This window comes from Nothoprocta perdicaria, unplaced genomic scaffold (assembly GCF_003342845.1).
Source record: "Nothoprocta perdicaria isolate Ctin4 unplaced genomic scaffold, notPer1 scaffold_321, whole genome shotgun sequence".
NCBI classification, from domain to species: domain Eukaryota; kingdom Metazoa; phylum Chordata; class Aves; order Tinamiformes; family Tinamidae; genus Nothoprocta; species Nothoprocta perdicaria.
This window is the reverse complement of record NW_020455557.1, coordinates 539291-547839: the sequence shown is the minus strand read 5'-3', so window position 1 is coordinate 547839 and position 8549 is coordinate 539291. Positions and strand designations below refer to the sequence as shown.

At 51.2% G+C, this 8549-nt stretch overlaps 1 non-coding gene across 1 annotated transcript; it reads right to left on the bottom strand.

Annotated features, from left to right (window-relative positions):
* Positions 1 to 441: 441 nt before the first annotated feature.
* Positions 442 to 513, bottom strand: TRNAH-GUG. Its single transcript has one exon. It is a non-coding gene; the product is annotated as a tRNA-His (tRNA).
* Between the last annotated feature and the right edge of the window lie 8036 nt (positions 514 to 8549).

Genomic DNA, 8549 nt, shown 5'->3' with positions numbered 1-8549 from the left:
AGTGGTTAAATAGAGGTGATGGGTGCTGCTCACAGCTGGAGTAACCATTGTGTGCCTCACAAAAGATGGTGCTGTGGGAAAGAGGGAAGGTGAAGCACAAGAGCTCAACAGCTCCACCAGAGTTATTCCTGGAGGCAGCACAGAATAATTTCCAGGCACTGCAGCACAGGAACATGGGTGCCACAGAGTGGATGTGCATGCACAGCACCTGCTGACCAGCTGTCAGGACAGTGTCACTCACTAATGCACGTGTCCCTGCAGTTGGTGACTAGAGCCAAGCTTCAAATACGATTGTAGCCTGTGTCACTTGTGTCTCAAGGGACTTGTGCCTCCTTCCTAGGCCACAGCATCTTTGGAAAGAAAGGCAGTGGCCCATCTGTGCCCATGCATCCCTTGTCTTTTGAGACCCTCCTCTTTTCCCCATGGGTTCTGCAAAACCTTTGCCGTGACTCGGATTCGAACCGAGGTTGCTGCGGCCACAACGCAGAGTACTAACCACTATACGATCACAGCTGCCCGGGTGTTTGCCTTTGCTCCTTGGGCCACCTTTCCCTCCTGACTCTGCAGAAATAGCAGCTCCAGCGTGTGCCCTCTGCACCACCCTCCAGCGCCAGGACACGGCTGCATGCCCGGAGAAGGAGCACAACGAGAGGCCTGTCTCCTGGACGGTGCCTCCAAACCTTCTCGCACGGCACAAAGGCCACCAAGAGAAGGGCTTCCTTCCCTGGCAGACTCCTCCGTGTCCTGCTCTACGGCCTGCTCTCAGTGTCCCCAGCATCTTGTGGCCCCCACATGTCCTGAGCAASAGATTAATCATGGCTCTTGTGGGAAAGGGCAGCCCATACGGACAACGTCCCTTCTTAGAACTTCTTTCTCGTACGTCCAGCACAAGCACAAATTGTGGGCGTGGACTTGGACAAGAAAACCACGTGGGGCTTAAATGACTAGGAAGAGGTTCTGGAAGCAGAGTTGGAGTGTGCTTCAGGGGGGCACTTTCATGTCCTTTAGCACGCAGAGGCCAGCCTGCTGCGAAGGGCCCAAGGGCAGCAGCTCTTTGGTGGGAGAAAGAGAAGGCCCCAGAGTGCACGAAAAGCAGGTCGTCCCTGGGTGGGCTCGAACCACCAGCCTGCCGAGCGCGCTCGCCCATTGCGCCACAGAGACGGCAGCAGTGGTGCGTGCGGGGCCATGCCAGCCGCGGGAGCTGAGGGACTGGCAGTGCCCGTCATGGGGGGCCCTGCGCGAGAGGCAGGGACAAGCCGAGCCGGGGCCGCGCTCTCTCTGCTGCGCCCCGACGAGGGAATCGCAGCCTTTCCCACTCGCAAGGATGAGACCATKTCAGTCCTGGGCACAGTGCTGGCCACAGCTGCCTGCCACAGGGGCTGGCCTCACACAGCAACATGCCACATCACAGCCACAGATGGCACCTCACAAACATCATCGCCTGGGCCCCTCCATGCKCTTCCCTGGGAGGCCAGGCCCACCMTGGGCCCRCASTMACCACAGRTCYCCRCCACACAGCTGAGGARGATCAACCCTCCCAGCTGCTGGGCAGGCTCTCCTACTTAAAGSCCCTTCCAGGTTTAGGCAGCCCCTGGATTTGTCTCTGGTGCCCCAGCTCTGCCCCTTGCTCAGAGCTACCACCCTCCTTCCTTCCTGGCTTGCTGTGGAGCTGCTGGAGATCCCTCTGCCCTTGCTTCTCCTGACAAAAGGCCCTTGGGCTTCTCGCTCGAGAGCTGTGCGCAGCCCTGGCCTTCAGAGAGGAAAGGCTGTGCCCTGCAGAGCTGCCCAAGATGGCGGCCCCCACAGCCCTCTGCCTCCATGGGCTGTCCCAAGTGTGGTGGGGTGCAGTGGAGCAGAGCTGTTTGTGTGGAGCAGGGCCTGGGGGGGTGGCTCCTCTTCCTGGAGGCTGTTCCTTTGTGAGGTTCTGGGCTGTCTCTTTGCTCTGCTCTGGAAGGGAGTGAAACCTGCCTGCACTTGAAGGTTCTCACTTGGTGTGTTTGCTTGGCAGTTGTGCATGGGCTGAGGCCAGAGTGCAGCAGCAAGAGGAGGCTGGGGAAGAGCCTGGGAGGACTGTATGATGCCTGCTGCTGCCCGGCTGTTCTGGATGGGTTGCTCTTGCTTGGCTGCCCTGCCCCATTCGCTATATGTTGGCCATGGTGGTGAAGAGCTGTGAGGCACAGGTCTTCAAAGGGCGCAAAGAAAAGGCTCCTTTCAGCTGTGGGGTCAGTTGAGAACATTTTCTTTGGATATTCACCAAGTCCTGACAGCTTGTTGTCAGCTTAAGTCTAACTGAGAAAGAGCTAACTGAAGGAAAGGAAGCAAAGGAGCCTTGGTCAGGTCGAGCCCCCCCAAAGGAACAGAGATGGCTTTGCGGAGCCAGTCCTGTCCTCTGAGGAATATTAGTGTCCTGAGGGAGACTGCAGGTGCCTCCAAGGTGAGAGATGAGAAGGTGAAGCAGGTGAACTTAAGTTCCCTGCAGTGTGCCTGATCGAAGGGCAAGTGAATGTGGTGCACACTTCTGTTTTGTGAAAGGCTTTCAGAACTTGGAGAGTGAGGAGGGGAAAATAAAATTTTGTTGGTCTTTTTGTTGTCTAGTGTGAAAAATCACAGAATCCTTAAGATTGGAAGGGACCTCTAGAGATCATCTAGTGCAACCCCCTGCACACACAGGGTCACCTGGAGCCTGTGGCACAGGCTGCATCTAAGCCGGTTTGGAAGATCTCCAGAGGAGACTCCACAACCTCCCTGGGCAGCCTCTCCTCTTCCCACGCATTCTCTTTCTCCCCCTTCTCTCTTTTCTCTGACTTTTATTTTCTGCTCCCTCACCTCCTTTTGCAAAGCGGCCGCCAGGCGGCACCGCCCTGAGCGAGAGGGCCGGGAGCTGGCGGCAGCGCGGGCCGGGCCGGCGGGTCTGCGGCGGTACCGGGAGGGGGGCCCCGGGGTTGCCCGCGAGGCRCCTCTCGCCCAGACACCGGCCCCCTGGGTGCCACGAGGAGCCCCGGGCCGCCCCTGCCCATGGGGCTCCCGCCGGGGCGGCCCGAGACCCACGCGGGAACGGGGGTGCCGCAGGGTTGGGGCCAGGGCTGAGGCGGCAGCGACAGCCGGGGACTGTTTGCCCTTACTGAACGTTTAGCTGATGGATATTGAATGTGTGGATTGAACTGCCTGGTCACTGTGATTCAGCAGCTCTGAGGGTTCAACTGGGGGTGAAATCTTGGGCTGAATGTTGAATAAACCTGGACTGCGAAGATGGCGTCAACTTGTGTTTCCTTTTGCCAAAGCGGCTTTTCTTCTTGCAGCGTTCCTAGGGGAACCAATCAAACCCTCTTGCGATGTATTGACATCGTCTTTAATAGTTCCTGCAAGTTGAATAACTATTTCGTTAACATGTTGGTATTGGATAGAGTCCAGTAGTTGTACAAACAGTGAAGGCTCCAAAAGTGCCTTTTGTGGCAGAAACTGTCAGATGTGAAGGTTGGGCCTCCCTGCCATTGTGGGGCCCCTGAACCGTCTTTGAGCTCCCATTTGGCTTCCCTTCCTAAGCCCCAAGCACAGGACCGAGCCCCTCTCCTGAGCTCTGGCACCTGCCCCTAGGGCTGTTTTGGGGTGCCCAAACGCGGCCTTGGGCCTCCCTGTCCAGCCTGCCTCCTTGCAGCTCCAAAACACCTCTGGGTGCCCTTGGGGGCTCACAAAGGAGCCCGAGCCCCAATCCCCCAGGATTTCACCACCCTTGTCCTGACCGTGTTCCCAAGCACCAGAACCCCAGGACTGAGCCCCCTTTCCAGCCCCTATCGCAGCGCCCGGAGCCCATTTGGGACCACAGAAATGCAGCCCTCGAGAGCGACCCCAACTTAGTCCTGGGGCCACCAGCTCTCCCCAACCCTGAGAGCGGCACTGGGGGAGGCAGGAAGGGCCTCAGAGCCCTGGCTGTACGCTCCAACCCGTCATGGAGCCGCGCTGCTAACGTGGGACCAGGTGGCCCAAGCGGGGCCCCCATGCATGGACTACCGGTCACCCCTCCGCCCCTTGTGTTGCCACGTCCCTATAGGCGGTCCCACCTCATTGCCATGACATCACACTGACATTGCATTACATTGAGTAATGAGGTGGCCTCTTCCCAGTGCCTGCTCAGCTCCGGCTCCCCCGTGTGGGTGGATGGCAGTGGATGTCAGTGTCTCTGCCCCAGTTTGTGACTTTTTCCCCCCAGTTTAGCTCCTCTGCGGGAGGTTCTCTGGTCTCTGCACCAGGGCTGTTCCCTTAAAGGCTGGCATGTGGCCTGGGACCGAGGTCATCCAACTGCAGATGCCCAGGGACCGACGGAGATGCCCAGGGACCAGTGGAGTCGCGCTGTTCCTGCATACCGAGAGCGTCCACGCTCCGCAGTTTGCGCCCCGGAGAAGCAGCCAAGGGCCATGGGCTGGAGCAGCGGCCGAGACCTGCAGTGTTGTCCATGGAGCAGGGATGAGRTGCATGGAAGGAGCGTGAATCCTCTCTGCACTGGGGTCTGCTCCATCCGTGACTGAGAGAGCTCCAAGAAATCCTGCAGTTAGCAACTGCGGGACGAATCTCCTGCTGGAAAATCTCTTTCCAACTCACTGCTCTTGGTGGCAGTGTTTGCATTGTTGAAAACCTAAATATGGATGTGTTTGTTAAATAGCCATAGATAATGTTCTTGTCAAAATAAATAGAAATGACTGTGTTTCGCAGCACTCAGTACTAGACATTCGTTTTTTATTTCTTGTTTGGGAAGGTTTTATGGGCAGGTTGTTGTTTTTTTTCTACAGCTAAAGTTCCAAAGCAATTTGAGTCGTCTGCCTGATTTTTAATGCACGATAACTTCAGCTTTGGAGCTGATTTTTCAGACAGTGAGAGTCTGGTTGCTCTCACTGTTCCTATTTCAGCTTGCAGCAGCACCAGGGGCTGCAATGCTCAGGCCCACAGCTGTCATGGAGAGGAACTTAGGGTTTTGAAGCACAGAAAAAGCAAAAATAATCTTGTCCTCCGTGCATTTCTCCCAGGTGAGATCAGTTATTCAGGACCCTCCAGTGTTCGCGGGCTACAAAGGCTTTCAGCTCACAATRTCTGCAAAACACCCCAAGCACTAACTATATGGTATTCATGGAATCATAAATTTTTGCCAGCATGGAGTGGCTCTGCCCATATTGGGAATTAATTTGATGTTTCACAAGGATGAAACAAGTGTCCTTGTGAAACATCCTTGGAAACGCGGCTGTGAGCGCAGATGTATTGCTGTGCCTTTTCCTGTTTGAAACAAGATCTGCAGTGACCGGTGACAAAAGCAGGAGCGTAGATGTGCTGCTTAGTAGCTGATCTGTCCTCAAGGATCTGCGTTTGGGGACGAGAAGTGCTTGAGTGGTCCATCCTCCAGCCATCACCCATGGAAATGTCCAGCGCAGCTGGAGAACAAGSTCCTGGAGATGGGCACAAGCAGCAAATCCCAGGGGATGGATCCTGGTGGAGCCTGAAGCAGCTTGTCCATTAGATGGCAAGCACAGAGCATGGAAACTCTTTTTTTTCTACCAGTTTCTGTTTGTAGAATTTCTGCAAGGATCATAAATGTCACAGCTGCAAGAATTCTTCCACAAATGCTTTGTGCTCAGTCTTCTCAGTTCTTCAGTTGTACCTGGGTGCTTACGCTGGGTTTTGTGTAGTACTTGAGCCCTGCTCATTAGCTTTCATGAGATGTAAAGATCTTGTGCTTCTTTCTTGACTGATGTGAGTCTTGGAACTTAGTGTAAATAGGAGCTTTATTTGTTCAGAATTAGTTTTCTGCAAATATCGCCTGAAATGTGCTTCTGATTTTATTAGACAAGCCTTCTGATGGTTCATTAGGCAGAACATTTATGGAAAGTGAGTGGGACGGATCCAAAAACATTCTTCAAAATCAATTCTGCCTTTTAATCTGAAGCAGCATCCGTCAAACATTTTTCACTGGACTTATTGCCTAGCCAGATTATTCCGTGCTCCAAACTCACTTTAGCCTGTTCTGCCACGCTTCTTTGACTGTGACATTAAATGCTGGAGGCAGGAATGGCATTGCTGCTCCCAGGGTTTGTATTTCTTTCCTTAAATCTCTTGCCATTCAGCTCTTTTTAACAGTTATGCATGCAAGTGATTGCAGCAAGGTGCAACTGTTGTTGGCATCTTACTGTGAGCATGGGCAAGAACCACTCAGGAAYGTGCCTTTCTGCCCAAGCAGGACATGGGTGACTGAGTCAGGGTGGGGCAATCACACTGAGGGGCTGGGGAGGAATTTAAGGTCAGACACATTTGATCTGGGATGGGGAATCGGTCACCCCACTTACAGCCTTCTAGTTTTGTCTCAAGGGGCCAAGACCTCAAGTGGCAGTAGTGGCTCCTTGGACTCTACAGGGCACCCATGGGGTGTAAATACAGCCAAGCATCTGGGGGGCCAAATCCCACCAAAGCCCCCAGGCATCACAATCCTGCCTAGGAGAAAAGTGATTTTCCTGGAGAATCCCACACCAAACATCTTCCATATGGATTTTCTTTTTTTTTTTTCAGCAGCACAACCCAGTTGCTTTGTGGTCTTTGTTTGTTTGCTTGCTTGGCAAAGAAGACCAGTCGGGAAATGCAATAAAAGAATCAGACCAAAAACCAGGAGGTGGGAGACCAGGCGTACAGACAAACATTCTCTTTATTGAGCTACACATGAATTTTCCATTAGTCAGAGAAAGATTGGCAGTGTGTAATATATCACAGAAACCTCACTGATTGGTAATAGAAAGGCTTAGAAAGACCTGGCGCTTTATATATATATATAATATTTTCGTTTCCTCTTTATTTATTCACTTTATTTTAAACAGGTGTGACTGCTTTTCTTCAGCGAAGGTAACTCTTAAAAGTGAAACTGTGAAGACGTCTGGTTACTAATCAAAGTAGAAATGATGAAGGATTGGTCATGAAAACTGTGGCTTTAATGTAAACACTACATTCGATTTGTTTTTTGTTTTTTTTGTGTTTTTGTGTGTGTTTTTTAAAATTTTTAAATTATTTTCATTCTTGCTTTTTCCTTTTTTGCTTTTTTTGTGTTTTTTAAATTTTGTTTTATATTTTTTTGTGATTTTTTTCTTTTTTTTTTCTTTTTTTTTTTTTTTTGCACAAACATCCCCACATGAGAGAGAAAAAACACCATTCACTAAAAGGGAGGACTGGAGGAAGAAAAAAGCAGCACAAAAAAGCATTCACGGGAAAGAGTTAAAAATTAATAAAAATAAACCAAAAATCCTAAACMAAAAAAATTATTTATATGTATGTATAGAACCCTCCCAGAAATTCCCAAATAAATCCCAAATGATAAAATAAAGAGGAGGAAGCCTATCCAGTATGTAATACACAGTATTGTTGAGAGCAAAAAAAAGTGGAAAGGAGGGAAATTTCTGGATAAATAGGCCACTGCTGGCCGCTGACGGCTGTGCTTTTTTCTTGTGATACAAACCTGGAGAGTGAGAGACAATTGGCAGGAAAGAGTTGCTCAACTGGAGGGGAATGGAAGAAGAGGGAGGATGGGAAAGGATGGCGATGGACACGGTGGTGGGAATTGCGGGACAYGCCAGGGTGACGCGGGGCAGCCTTGTTTCTCCAGGCTAGTGAAGACCCCGAAAGCGGAGTGTAAAGGACAAGAAGGGGAAAAGAAGCAAATGCCAAACCCCGGAGGCAGAGGCCAGCTCCTTCCTACCCCAAGGAGGAGGCTGGAGGACGCGCGGAGCCCTGGCCTGGATGGGAGCTCCATAGGGCACCATCAGGGAGAAGGGAAGCGGGAAAAGGGCTTTTCCTGTTTCCCTTATCAGCGACATGGGGCAAGGGGGGATTTTTCCTTTCCTTTTCCCCCTCTTCCTCCCTATTTTCTTCCTTTTTTTTTTTTTTTTTTTTTTTAGTATTTTAGCTTCTAAATGCAAAGAGTGACCCGGTCCTGTGGGCATGGCTGGGCCGGGGCGTGCAGCCGAGGTGGGAGCCTGGCTTTCAGAGCATGAGAAATAAAAATTAGAATTGTAGAATTGTAAATCTGATAGGTAATGAATAAAAAAAAAAATAGAAGCTATCAAAGAAATCACGGGAGGAGAAGCGTCCCACAGAAGCCACGAGTGGGAGAACAGGAAAGTCAGGAAAATCCTGCTTTCCCACCTACTGACGGTCAACAAAACCCGGGCTGCCATCAGGTTTAGGGAAGAGGCTCCTCTGGGCTGAAAAGCTGGACAGCCCCCTATGAACCCATGGGAATTTGTCTTTTTCTTGGYTTACTCAATCCATGTCTTAAAATTTCGGTGGCTTCACTAAAAAGGGTSGAAATCTGCCTGGGAAACCGGTCCTGCCCCCAGCTCTTTGAGACAAACTAAAAAGGTGGTTGCGGATTTTCCTTTTTTTTTTTTTCTTTATATATATATATATACCTATATATATAATTTTTCACGATGCCTTTTTATTTACCAACTTGCATGACTATGGTTAAGATTTTGTGTGTTTTCTCTTTTCCCTCTCGCTCGGTTTGGTTGCCGTTGTACGTTTGT